Source organism: Pan paniscus, chromosome 2 (genome assembly GCF_029289425.2).
Source record: "Pan paniscus chromosome 2, NHGRI_mPanPan1-v2.0_pri, whole genome shotgun sequence".
In the NCBI taxonomy this organism is placed as follows: domain Eukaryota; kingdom Metazoa; phylum Chordata; class Mammalia; order Primates; family Hominidae; genus Pan; species Pan paniscus.
In genome coordinates this window covers 191303737-191318647 of record NC_085926.1, presented here as the reverse complement: position 1 = coordinate 191318647, position 14911 = coordinate 191303737, and positions in this window count along the sequence as shown.

Below are 14911 nucleotides of genomic sequence, written 5' to 3'. Positions count from 1 at the left end.
TCAAGTCCTTCTCCACTGGCCACATCTGGTTTCATCTCAGATCTTTTCCCTTATTGCCTTCTCTACTTCAGCAAACTGAATTTCCTATTACTCTCAGCACTCAGTCCTCACTTTCCCACCTCAATAGCTGATATGGTTTGGCTCTGTGTCCCCACCCAAATCTCACCTTGAAGTGTAATCCTCATGTGTCAAGGGTGGGACCACGTAGAGGTAATTGGATCATGGGGGCAGTTTCCTTCATGCTGTTCTTGTGACAGTGAGTGAGTCTCATGAGATCTGATGGTTTTATAAGTGTCTGGCATTTCCCCTGCTGGCACTCACTCCATCGTGCTGCCCTGTGAAGAAGGTGCCTGCAGCTGGGTGCGGTGGCTCATGTCTGTAATCCCAGCACTTTAGGAGGCCAAGGCGGGTGGATCACCTGAAGTCAGGAGTTCAAAACCAGCCTGGCCAATATAGCAAAACCCCGTCTCTACTAAAAATACAAAAATTAGCTGGGCATGAAGGCACCTGTAGTCCCAGATGCTTAGGAGGCTGGGACAGGAGAATTGCTTCAAGCCAGGAGGCAGAGGTTGCAGTGAGCTGAGATCTGCCACTGCACTCCAGCCTGGGCAACAGAGTGAGACTCTGTCTCAAAAAAAAAAAAAAAAAAAAAAGTGCATCCTTTACCTTCTGCCATGATTGTAAGTTTCCTGAGGCCTCCCCAGCAATGTGGAACTGTAAGTCAGTTAAATCCCTTTCTTTTATAAATTACCCAGTCTCAGATATTTCTTCATAGCAGTGTGAGAACAAACTACTACAGTAAATTGGTACCGAAATGGTAGGGCGCTACTATAAGGATACCTGAAAATGTGGAAGCAATTTTGGAACTGAGTAACAGGCAGAGGTTGGAACAGTTTGGAGGGCTCAGAAGAAGACAGCAAGATGTGGGAAAGTTTGGAACTTTCTAGAGACCTGTTGAATGGTTGTCACCAAAATGATGATAGTAATATGGACAATGAGGTCCAGGCTGAAGTGGTCTTAGCTGGAGATGAGGAACTTCTTGGGAACTGGAGCAAAGGTGACTCTTGCTATGCTTTAGCAAAGAGACTGGTTGGCATTTTGCCCCTGCCCTAGAGATCTGTGGAGCTTTGAACTTGAGAGAGATGATTTAGGATATCTGGCAGAAGAACTGTCTAAGCAGCAAAGCATTCAAGAGAAAGCAGAGTGTAAAATTTTGGAAAATTTGCAGGCTGATGATGCAACAGAAAAGAAAAACCAATTTTCTGGGAAGAAATTCAAGCCTACTACAGCAATTTGCCATAAGTAACAAGGAGCTGAATGTTAATCACCAAGACAATGGGAAAATGTCTCCATGGCATGTCCATGGGGAAAATGTCCTTCATGGCAGCCCCTGCCATCACAGGCCCAGAGGCCTAAGAAGGAAAAATGGTTTCCTGGTCTGGGTTCAGGGCCCCCTTCCTCTGTGCAGCCTCCGGACATGGTGCTCTGATTCCCAGCTGCTTCAGTCCCAGCTGTGGCTAAAAGAGGCCAATGTACAGCTCAGGCTGTTGCTTCAGAAGGTGCAAGCCCCAAACCCTTGCGGCTTACACATGGTATTGGGTCTGTGGGTGCACAGAAGTCAAGAATTGAGGTTTGGGAACCTCCACCTACATTTCAGAGGATGTATGGAAACACCTGGGTGTCCAGGCAGATGTTTGCTGCAGGGGCAGAGCCCCCATGGAGAACCTCTGCTACAGCAGCGTGGAAGGGAAATGTGGGGTTGGAGCCTTCACAAAGAGTCCCCTCTGGGGCACTGTCTGGTGGATCTGTGAGAAGAAGGCCAACATCCTCCAGACCCCAGAAGGGTAGATCCACTGACAACTTGCACTGTGAGCCTGGAAAAGCCACAGGCACTCAACACTAGCCTATGAAAGCAGTCAGGAGGGGCCTGTACCCTGCAAAGCCACAGGGAGCTTGGGTAGAGCTGCCCAAGGCTGTGGGAGCTCACCTTTTGCATCAGCATGACCTGGATGTGAGACAGGAGCCAAAGTAGATCATTTTGGGATTTTAAGGTTTAATGACTGCCCGACTGGATTTTGGACTTGCATGGGGCCTGTAGCCCCTTTGTCTTGGTCCAATTTCTCCCATTCGGAATGGGTGTATTTACCCAATGCCTGTACCCACATTGTATCTAGGAAGTAGCTAATTTGGTTTTGATTTTACAGGCTCATACCTGGAAGGGACTTGCCTTGTCTCAGGTGAGACTTTGGACTTGAACTTTGGGTTAATGCTGGAATGAATTAAGACTTTGGGGGACCATTGGAAGGGTGTGATTGTGTTTTGAAATGTGAAGACATGAGATTTGGGAGGGCCCAGGGGCAGCATGATGTGGTTTGGCTCTGTGTCCCCACCCAAATCTCACCTTGAAGTGTAATCCCCGTAATCCCCATGTGTTAAGAGTGGGACCAGGTGGAGGTAATTGGATCATGGGGCAGTTCCTGCCATGCTGTTCTCATGATAGTGAGTGAGTCTCACAAAATCTGATGATTTTATACATGTCTGTCATTTCCCCTGCTGCCACTCACTCCATCCTGCTGCCCTGTGAAGAAGGTTCCTGCTTCTCCTTTACCTTCCACCATGATTGTAAGTTTCCTGAGGCCTCCTTAGCAATGCAGAACTGTGAGTCAATTAAACCTCTTTCGTTTTATCAGGTATTTCTTCATAGCAGTGTGAGAATGGACTAATGTAATACCTTGGCTCGTGTTTTCTCTTTTGGGGCGTCAGTAATTCTTACTTTCATCTTGACACATCCAAATCCCACTCATTTCTCAGTAATAATATCCCATTAGAATACCACCTGACCTGCCAAGCCAGAAAGAAGCTCTCTTTTTCTACACAACCATCACATTCTACATATCTATCCTTTGTGTGGCTTGCAGTTTTGTTGTTGTTGTTGTTGTTGTTTTTGCCTTGCATCATGGTCCTGTAGTGCCTTAACATACCATATCTCCCACCCACCCAACCCCACTTCAACTAGAGAGTACATTCTGTGAGGCTAGGGGCCAGGCCTGAGTTGTCTCATCTTCCCATCCTTCACCTAGCACAGAGCTATGGTTAGGGGCTCGGCAAGCAGCTGTCACATGATTACATAAAAAATGTAATCATTGGGATATTTTGTTGATTTATTTCTCATCCTTTGTCTGTGAACATCTGTTTTTCATCCAGTACACTGAAGCTTAACTCAACAATAGGGCTATGAATAAAAACAACGAGAAGTATAAAGTATAGTGATTTCAATGTTGTGTTTAATAAGTTTGGCTATTTATATAGTGAGGATGTAGAAGTGTGGTGTGGAATTATAAGAGTTAGGTGTGTGCTACAAAGACTATCTCAATGTGTAGAAGACACTACAGGCTTATTTGCATGAGAGTGCAAGGGCCCACATAGGAAGATACTAAACCCCAAAGAAGATAAAAGATAAAGAGTTGAGCCAAACAAACTTGTTGAAACCCAAACATTGGATATAAGGGAAAGCGCAAAGTTTGAGGACAATAGGGTATGAATTTTTCCGTCTGTGGCCTGGTTTCACCCTATCTTTAGGACTCTTGCAAGGACCATTGGAAAAGAACGCTATGACAAAAAAAGTTATGTAGAGATAGAGACAGACAGACACACACACACATACGTGTATGTGTGTGTGTGTGTGTATACATATATATGAAGCATGCGCAAGAGAGATCCACTCTGTGATCTGTGGTCTGCATGCCAGAGTGTAATAAAAGCAAGGTGGAGAAAATCCCCCTGTGGCCTCCGTCACCTGGCAGTGATGTGACTGTGGGAACACAAGTGGAAGATGTGTGTTTCTTTTTTTTTCTTTCTTCTTTTTTTTGAGGCAGAGTTTTACTCTTATTGCCCAGGCTGGAGTGCAATGGTGCAATCTTGGCTCACTGCAACCTCTGCCGGGTTCAAGCAATTCACCTGCCTCAGCCTCCCAAGTAGCTGGGATTACAGGCGCCCGCCACCACGCCTGGCTAATTTTGTATTTTTAGTAGAGACGGGGTTTCACCATGTTGGTCAGGCTGGTCTCAAACTCCTGACCTCAGGTGATCCACCCACCTTGGCCTCCCAAAGTGCTGGGATTACAGGCATGAGCCACCACCCAAGAGATGCGTGTTTCTAGTGGCTGATGCTATCACACACAGAAGTACAGGTGACATAAAGAGTCTTCGCATATCTATAAGTGGCTAAAGGAGAAAGAAAGTGGTTAAGAGAGATAGAGAAGGGCCAAGGATGATACAGGGTATCTGTGCACATCATGGAGGCCTGGGGTCCCCTGCCACCAACCTCAGGGTCAGGCAATGCCCCCAGCAAGCCTGACCATGGAAGCAGCCGTGACAATCTCGAAGCAGTGGCCTGTGGCCACACAGACTGTGAGAGGGAAGGGCATGGTGTCACAGGAGCACAGCACACTGTGCAGCACGTGCGGAGGATCCCTGTGAACCTCTCAATGACTCAGGAGGGACTCCAGAGCAGTGGGGTTTCCAGGGTCCCATTTTTGACTATGGTCCCGGGTTTACATGGCCACGGAAACACAGGTTATAAGATAGGAAAGGCATCTCCCCACAAGGTGAATGCCCACTTGGTGAAAGTCCGCACGAGGACGGTCACAGGGAGAATCCTCTCAGAAAGCACCGCAGAGCCTCAGGGCCACCATGTGTTCCTGGTGTGCTCAGGAACTAAACACAATACAAGATGGAGTGACTCCCAGCTGGCTGAGTGCTCTTCCTGAAAGCCGAGCCAGTTTTCTCTTCACCCAGCCCAAGGTTAGCCTTGAGAATTTCATAAAGGCTTAAATAACCTCCGGAATTCAGTCACAATGCATGACTAATTGGTAACTTGATCTGGGGATAATTTTGTAGGCTTGGATCCTCCCTAGATGGTTCCTGGAATCCAGGTGGTCTGGATGCCAAGAGTTATACATGGGAAAATCCAAATCTTTGTGTCTGCCCACATCTCAGTCTCGTGCAGCAGTCAGGGAGGTTCACAGGTGGCCCAGGGCACAGTGGGTGGCTCAAGGCAGCAGGAGTCTAGCTGTACGTAGGCCTGTGTGGGGGCAGAACTGGCCTTGGGGGCATTGGATGCCATGCTAGCCAAAGCCTCAGACTTTGACCAGTGTCCCAAGTCTGACCTTATCATTAGAGGCCACACAGTTCTTCAACAAAGTTCATCTCAAAGGTGACCCTTTTGGGGCAGTGGCATATGGCAGGTTAAAGGTACAAGTTTAGGAATCAGACAGATATGAGTTCTAATCCAGACTTCTCGGAGTTGCCATTTTGAGCAAATTAGTCACTATGTCTGTGTCTTAGTTTCCTTCACTGTGAAATAGTAAGAAATACTATATTGATCCCCGACCCCAGTCTCTGTCACAGAGCTCCTAAAACCCTTGTAATTTCCTGAGCAACAAGCATGCCAGGAGAACCTTTTGTTCTAATGTTTAGTCTCTGTTCAAGTTCTGAGAGAGAGCTCCTAACACCCGTGCAGGTATGGGTGACAGGGGAATCCTTTGTTCTAGTATTTGGCTTTTGACCTCAATTCCTAATGAAGAGCTCCTAAATTCCTAGAAATTTCCTGGTGATAGGAACATCTTTTGTTCTAAAGAGGCAACTCTTAGTGGGCTCCTGGATAGGAACTGGCCACCAGAAAGACCAAGCCATAGTTAGAAGCTTGGAGCTTTCAGCCCTACTGTCCACTCACCAGAGAGGAGAGGGGCTGGAAGTGGACCTAATAATTTGTCATGCTTACATGATAAACCCTCCATACAAATGTCTGAACTATGGGGCTCAGAGAGCTTCCAGCTTGGCAAACACGTCCACATGCAGGGAGGGTGGTGCACACCAACTCCACAGGGACAAAGCTCCTGGACTCGGGACCCTGCCAGACCTTGCCTGTGTATGTCTTCATCTGGCGGTTCATCTGTATCCTTTATTATATTTCTGAATAAACTGGTAAACACAAGTAAAGCATTTCCTGAGTTCTGTGAGTCATCCTAGCAAATTAATCAAACCCATGGAGGGGCTAATGGGACTCCCAGTTTATACCCAGTTGGTCAGAAGCATAGGTGACAACCTACAACTTGCAATGGGTGTGTGAGGTTGGGGCAGTCTTTTGAGACTAAGTCCTTAATCTGTGGGATTTCATACTATCTCTAGGCAGATAGGGTCAGAATTCAATTGTATCATAGGACATCCAGCTGGTGTCCACTGGAGAACTGCTTGGCTTACATCTGATGTCAAAAGTGTTGTGTTGAGTGATGTGTGAGAGTAGGGAAAACAATTTGTTTTTTCCTATATCTCCAATTGGCTATTGGTATGAAAATATTATTTATGATCTCATTGATAATAGCAAAAATCAAAGGAGATTAAATGTGGCACATAATTTCTTTTTCTTCATCTCTCAAACTTTAAGGAAGCTTCTTAAGTCTTGGCTTTACACATGATATAGCTATTTATTGTGTCGTGGGAGTCAGTAAAAGAACAAATTGAAGAATGCATGAATGAAGAATGAGTGAAATAGTGAACATACTATTGACTTCCAGGAATTGAATGCATTTAATTCTATTTTAATGCAATTGTAGTTATCCATGTTTTACTGTTTGTTTAAATTATGTTTTACTTAGACTATTTATTCTTATTTTATTTAAATAACATACAGAGCAACCTACCTCTAGCCTTTGTTTGCAGATTTAACTACTTATGCTTTGAATGAGTCAGCTTTCTTTTGCAGCTCTTCTTATCCCATCATCTAACTATCCTGAAGAATGGTTTTTTAAACTGGCAGTTTCTGGATAATTTCCAAATCTATGAGATCTCCCTTGAGATGCAAAGACCTGTGCAAGACAGCCCAGATTTGGACATATTTGTAGGTTATGTTTAGTTTCGTTGTTTTTTGTTGTTGTTGTTGTTGTTGTTTTTGCTGTCACGCCATGTGATAGCTTACTTTCTCCATAGAATAGTCCACAGAAATTCATAGGCTTCTTTTTGGAACATGACTCTCCAACTTGACCCATCATGAAAATCCTCAAGGAGCTTATTAGAAATAAATTCCTGAGCCCGATGAGACATATATTGAATCATAATCTCTAGGATGGGTCTTGGGGAGCTATATCTTTATCAAGCTCTCCAGGTGATCTAACGATGGATCAGGTTTAGAAACCATAGTCCTAAAAGAACAACTTAGATTATTTTCTTTCAAATGTGCTATCTTGCACTTGTCCCTATGGAGACTCATCTACAATTTTTTCTGCCACTCACCCTGCATTGAGAGAACTTTTTGTGGTACATTTCCTTTGTAAATTCTGTTTGTCACTGTGCATTCTCTACCTTACATTACAAAAGCAGTCCCTGGTGAAAGGAAATCCTGCTGACAGACTTCTCTCCCTTGAGGTGCGCCCATTTATCCCTGCTCTTTGTTAGAGCTCTAAGTACTGAACTATTGACAAAACAATCACCTGGTGGCTGAGTTCAATGGGGAAAAGCATTGCCTTGATCCATGGACGAAAACACAGAATGGGGTTTAGTTACTTGTATTCTTCAAATTAGTTGAAAATTTATGCAAAAACTCCACAATATTCTTTTTTCAGACGGAGTCTCACTCTGTCACCCAGGCTAGAGGGCAGTGGCGCAATCTTGGCTTACTGCAACCTCTGCCTCCCGGGTTTAATCAATTCTCTGCAGCCTCCCAAGTAGCTAGGATCACAGGCCCCTGCCACCATGCCCAGCTAATTATTGTATTTTTAATAGAGATGGGGTTTCACCATCTTGGCCAGGCTGTTCTTGGACTCCTGACCTCGTGATACACCTGCTTCAGCCTCCCAGAGTGCTAGAATTACAGGCTTGAGCCACCGCGCCCAGGCAAAAACTCCAGTTTCTGAGATACACAAACTAATCCACCCTCCAGATAAGGGAGAAAAAGAATAACTGATCCTGGACCATTCTCTGGTTTGAATATTTTAAGGAAATCCTCATCTCGCCAACTAGGTTAGATCATCTGCAATTGAGTAGTAACAAATCAATTTGCCTTGCAACATCAGTTTAGAGATTATTCTCCTTAAGATAGATCTTGTGATCTGACTCATTCTGGAAGGCCTCTGTCCATTCTCCGTCTTTGTAACCACCGCACCTCATCACAGCTGTTTTCTTCCTTCTTTTGAATCCACAAATACAGTTGAACTCCTGTTCTTTCAGTAGCCACAATAGTTTCGGAAATGCTATTGTCCTCTGCCCAGCACCATTTACTGGTCTCAATGGTTGTGAGCGTTTTTAGCAGCAGTGAGGGGAGAAGAGGTGGGAGTTTAGTCTTCACCAAGGCATTGACCCGACTACACTGGGGCACGTGTTTGGCCACTGGTCTGACGCAGGTTGGTGACTTAACTGACAAACACAGTTAACACTGGACAGTCATTCTCACTGGCACTTACTGTTCTCATCAGACAAGTCATACAACTGGGAGTTTGTGTGGATTTGTTCCTGTGGCCAGTCATGTGGAAGGCCTTCCAGAATATTAAATTAAGCAGACATTCTGTTCCCCTGCAGCTAATACACAGAGCACGGGGGCAGCATGGCATATGCTTTGACAAGCTTAAAATCCTTGACAATAGTGAACAGATTTCCAGGAACAGAAGGTGACCTGTTGAATTATCCTGGAACAATTCTAACACCTTAAGGAGAAAGAATGGTCAGACCAAACTCAGCATGGTTACATGGACAATTTTAAATTAAGGAGAAAAGACACTGGAGATTTTGAAGTGAGAGAATTGAGTAAGAGGTGAGAGAATGGGACGATGCAGGTGGTTTTCCTCCCCAGAGAAAGAATGGGTTGTCGGTACCTACAGATGTAGTGAGTACAAACATTAGACACGCTTAGTTCTTTTCTTAAGTTGAGTTCCCCAGAGGCAGACAGCAAGACCTGGATTTATATATAAATATTTTATGAAGGAAGTGTTTCCAGGAGAAGCTGGTAAGAGAGTGAAAGACAATAAAAGTAAGAATGTGATTTTGGGCAGAGTCTTTATTTCAAACTGATGCTGCCAGGGAGCTTTGGAATGTAAACATTTCTTCACTCTGTCCCAACTATTGGCAAGGAAACAGCTTCAGACTTCTGCCTTGTCCGTCACTGGCTCAGGGCTGCCTGAGCAGGGTGGGGGTGGGGAGCAAACTTCGGGTCTTTGGTAGAACAGTCAAAGGGGCTCAAGGGCAACCCTCTGAAGAGAGTCAGAAGAATAGGTCATTAGAAGAAAAGCACACAAATGCCTGTGAAGGCATCAAAGACATCCAAGAAGATCTGAGCAGACTGCAGACAGTATCTGTCACTGAGTAACACAGGAAAAGCATATTCCCTAGGCAGGAAAAGAGTCATTTATTCATCACACAATATTTTTTGAGCACCTAATCATATATGCCTCTCCCTATGCTAAGTGCTTGGATTTGAAGATGAATGGCTCTTTTCCTTGAATGTATTAAGAACTATTCTTTACTTACTTATCAAATGTTATGGGAATAGTCCCCAAAGCAAAGTTGTTAGACTCAAGGACAGTGAAGGTCACCCAACCTGGGACATATGAAGCATTTGGAAAATAGAATTGACTCCATGAGAAAGTAAATCAATTAATATTTATTCGATGACTGAAAAGGCAGTTTTTTAAAAAATCCAAAACACAAGGAATTAAATTTTAAAAATTGCTTCAATAATCCACAACATATTAACAGTATTTGCAACATATCAAGCCTCATTTTACAATAAAAACCAAGCAGAGCATAGAATTTAGTTCAAGTTCTGGTTCTTGACTCCCATGAGGGGCATGGAAGAGCTAGCTCAGCTACCTAAGCTTGTGTCTCTGCCCCTGTGGAGGGTAGCTACAGCCATTCCTAGAATAAGAGTAGAAATGAGGTTGGGTGTGGTGGCTCATGCCTGTAATCCCGGCACTCTGGGAGGCCGAGATGGGTGGATCCCCTGAAGTCAGGAATTTGAGACCAGCCTGGCCAACATGGTGAAACTCATTTTAGTCTCCACTAAAACTACACAAATTAGCCAGGTGTAGTGGCAGGCGCCTGTAATCCCAGCTACTCAGGAGGCTGAGGTCGGAGAATCTCTGGAACCCAGGAGGCAGAGGTTGTAGTGAGCCGACATTGCCCCACTACACTCCAGCCTGGTTGACAGAACAAGACTCCATCTCAAAAAAAAAAAAAAAAAGAGTAGCAATGAGAGATCCAGAGAAAACTTACCAGCAGAGGTGGAGGAGTCGTTTCTTCATTGATGAGGAGTCAGCTATGAGTGGGTAAAAGGGAATATTTTTTTTCTTTAGCTTCACCTGCTGTAATCAGAAGTCCCTGGGCAGCCTTGCTTTCTAACAGAAGCTGCATATATTCCAAGAATCAATCTCTTTCAAACTTCCTAACTTCTGGCAACAGATTCTGAATCATCCAGTTTCTATCAGAGGAATTCACCTCAAAGGATCCTGCTAAACAATGAATGGTCATACCTATATGGGTGGTACCTATGTATATCAGTTACAAGCCACGCCTGAACCTGGCGAGGAGAGATGAGCTTGCCAAAGAGTCTTTTGTAAAATAGGACACAAGAGCAGCTGGAGGAAAAGTAGAGAATATGTAAGACTTGGACTTGAGAACATGGCTCCTGTAGACTGAGCTCAAGGGCAAGGTTTGTACCTTATTCATCTATGGATCCTCATTTTAGGACCTAGAATAGTGTTTTGCATATGGCAGTTTTCCACAGTTATGGGCAGAATTTAACTGAGGAGAGCCCAATAAGTTGAAGAACTACTATTGAACCTCCAGTGGTTGCTTTTTGGCAATAATATAAAATCTAATTCCCTCTCCACACTGTTCAGACTTCCATTCCCTGGCTCCAATTTAGTCTAGTCGTCTTAGAGGTTTTTCTTCCGGGGATCTTCTTCACAAATAGAAGAAGACAGAGTGCACATTCTAAGTTGTCATTTTTTTATGGTAAGTGCACATTTTAGTTCATACTTGAAATATATTTCTGAATTTGAATAATATCTGGGTGGATCACCTGAGGTCGGGAGTTCAAGACCAGCCTGGCCAACATGGAGAAACCCCGTCTCTACTAAAAATACAAAATTAGCTGGGCGTGGTGGTGCATGCCTCTAATCCCAGCTACTCGGGAGGCTGAGGCAGGAGAATCGCTTGAACCCGGGAGGCGGAGGTTGCGGTGAGCTGAGATCGCGCCACTGCGCTCCAGCCTGAGCAACAAGAGTGAGACTCCGTCTCAAAAATAATATCTTTAAAACTGAGATTTATTTTGCTTTTCAAGTTTTGGTTCGCTTTTTGAAAAAAGTATGGGTCAAGAAAATAAAATGTTCCATGAGTGAAATGATTTAATAATTGCCCGAATTTTACCTTTTGCCTCTGTTTTCATTACATTAAAATTCATTTATTAGTTGCTATAATGTTATTATTAATTAAAATGTATACATTTTTCTCCTTTAGTAAAAAATATCTTAGTATAGTTGAAAAGCATTGATTACTTCTTTATGTACAGTAATCTTTATTTTTTATTTTTAAAAATCATTTTTACTGGCATGATTACGTATACAAAATTCAATAAAAGACCATTTTACTCTCTATGTTTATTTTCTGGCCATTGCTATTAATTGTATCTCACACTTAAAAAATTTATCACCTAGACAAGGGGGACGTAAAGAACGATCTTCTCTGCGCGCCAAATATGTCCACAACGTCGCTTTGCTTCCTGGGGTCCTGTGACTCTGTTGGCTCTGCACACTGCCCTGGGCACTCTGGCTTCCTTCCTGGCCACCAACTTCGGGGTTTTGACACCTGATATTCCTTTTACTCAGAACCCTCTTTGCCCAGGTAGCCATGTGCCCTTAGCTCCTCCGGTCTTTGTAGTGTCTTCCCTGACCACCTGGTTATTATTAATATTTTTACAAAGTATTTGTATCTTTATTCAATTAAATTAAAACACACCTGCCAGGTATATTATATAACATTCACTATATACATATGACTTAGGCAATGCAAGATAATTCTAGATATGTTGATTACTCAAATATGAGTAAAACATGAATGGTGTCAGGGATGCCCAGCAAATGCTCCTTTTCACATTGGGTGCCTGCGTTTCCATGGTATGGTTAGAGGGATAGCTATGAGCCACGACATGGATTCCCAGTAAACTTTTGTGGGAGAAGGAGGGAAAATGACGATCTAGCAATCTAGCATAGATGAACAGTCTCCTAAATGCAAATAGAATACTTGACAGTTACATTTTTAAAAAAGTTCTTCCATCATGTTAATGACACAAAAATTCTCTTTTTTGAAGACAACACCACCACATTTTGTTTGGGTCTGTGGGGACAGGTGGGGGAATGCTTTTAAAATTGGTATAATTATTCCTAAAACAGCAATGGGCTGGGTGTGGTGGCTCACGCCTGTAATCTCAGCACTTTGCGAGGCTGAGGTGGGCAGATCATTTGAGGTCAGGAGTTCGAAACCAGCCTGGCCAAGATGGTGAAACCCCCATCTCTACTAAAAGTACAAAAATTAGCTGGGCGTGCTGGTGGGTGCCTGTAATCTCAGCTACTTGGGAGGCTAAAGCAGGAGAATCGCTTGAGCCCAGGAAGTGGAGGTTGCAGTGAGCAGAGATTACGCCATTGCACTCCCGCCTGGGGGACAGGGCAAGACTCTGTCTCAAACAAACAAACAAAAACCAAAAAAGTGTGTCTTTGGTGAAGCCTCAGTACCCATTCAGTTCACTGTAATAATCTGTAATAAAACAGGACTGTAGTACGGTGCTGGGCCTTGATTTCAACGAGCGGACCACCTTACTTAACATGCAACTCCACATGCCCTCCCACTCCCCACTCCCCTCACTTCTGACCCCCACCAGCATTGCCTCTTCACTTTCTTAACCTGATTTCTGTCCATGGCAATACCACTATCTGTCAAACTGTGGGTTTTACTTATTTACTTGCTTTGTCAGTCAGTTCCTGCTCCCTGAAAAGTCAACATTATCTGCTTTGATCACTGCTGTCCTCTCAACACCTTGAACAACGTCTAATAGGAAGTAAGTCCTCAATACATATTTGTTCAAGAAATTAATGAAGAAGCATAAAATGAAGAGACCTTTGAACCATCTAAAGCATAAGGCAAATTTGACTTAAGTAAAATGTTCCGCACATGTGCATATGTGCATTATTCTTGGGGAGGGGGGGAACCTACACATTTCCTCAGGTTCTCAAAGTTCTCTGTGACCCCAAGCAGGTAAATAAGCTGCTAGGCTAGACACACTTGTTAGTCCTTTGAGCAGCTAGACTCCATGCCTCTCTCTCTCTTCTAGCCTTTTCTCTGGTCACCCTCTCTGGCCCATTCCATTATTCCTCCTATAGTGGAGTCGTGTTCTTTTATTCTTTGTTTACTAGCCTATCAACTCATAACGGCAGGATTGTCATCTGATTCATTTCTGCCCACCCACGCTTCAGTCTTAACACTAGTCTGATAAGCTTAGAAGCTGTTTGTTAAATGAATTAACAGGACAAGTAGAGGTTAAGGAATAATACAGGAAGCCTCCATTTACAGTTTGGGGTTTTTGTATGTGTGTACCCAGACAAGATATAATTTTATTTCTACTCATCTAAGGCTTGCTACAGATCACCAAATTCTCAATTTGCTGATCTCCAAAATAGAAATTTGAGGTAGGGATTGGGAAAGGTTACAATCATACTTTCACCTTGAACAGCCCATATTTGTGTTTCTAAAGGGAGCTCCTTCTATTTTGTTCTAATCTGTAGAGAATGTGTGAGTTATTCTGATTCAGTGGTGGTTAGGGGTGAAAGAAGCAAGGGTTGGTTGGCTCTGCTTATGAATAGACTGAGTGCAATTCAAGAGAGGGCATGTGATTCCATATTTCAGATAGAGGACAAGTCGTGTATCAAAATTCAAGTATTTTCTTAACCTTTGTGGTTCTTGCAAAGAGCTTCTGGCATTGTCACTCAGTCAGGTATCACAGGCCACTCCATACCCTGGTACCAGATGTAGAACCTCTCAGATTTCCACAGATGCTCTTTATTTCTGCAGTCATGCAGGCCTTCATCACTTCTGCCATGTGTGGCAGTCACCTCTGCTTGATTTTGTTCTCTCACCAGACTCACCAGAGTCCCTTGAGATCTAGGCTGATCTATCTTCACCCGTCTCTCAGATGATCATTGGGGCTGTGTGGCTAGGTAACCCCAAACCCACTTTCTATTCTTCCTGCCACACTGGTGGACCACACTCCTAGTCAACTTTGCAAGTAGATGTGGTCACCTAACTGAGTTCTAATCAATCTTCTAGCGTAAGTTCAGAGTAACTCTTCCAGGATGAGTCCATGGAAACTTTTATTTACTATCCTCCATGAAGTCCCCCTTTTATATAATCAAGGCAGCCTTGGAAGCCACGTGTTGAAAATCGTGGAGCCACAGATGGAAGGAGCCTGGATCTCCAAGATAGAATGTTCCAGTAGGACTCCATTTGATGGGTGGAGAAAAATATCAAGAGAGCTTGAAAATCTAGAGAAGACATCCAACTCTGGATAAGTCTCCCCCTTACTTCATGGGAAAATAGGGGATGAGAATCTTGTCTCTGCCAAATAGGAGGGTGAGGTATGGTTCTAACCAACCTCACCACGTCCATTGTGTCTTCGTCGAATAAGCCTCGTGGACTAGAGGTGGTGACGCACCCTCTCTCCCTAATCCATGTCATCCCCATGTCTCTCACCTCTCTAGCATTCAGAGCAGAGTTCTAGAGAAAATACGGCAGCAGAGCAGGTAGCCTTTCTTGGTGGAAATACGCTGGACTGTGAGGCAGGGAACCGGGCTTGAGCCCTGGATCTGCTGTTATCT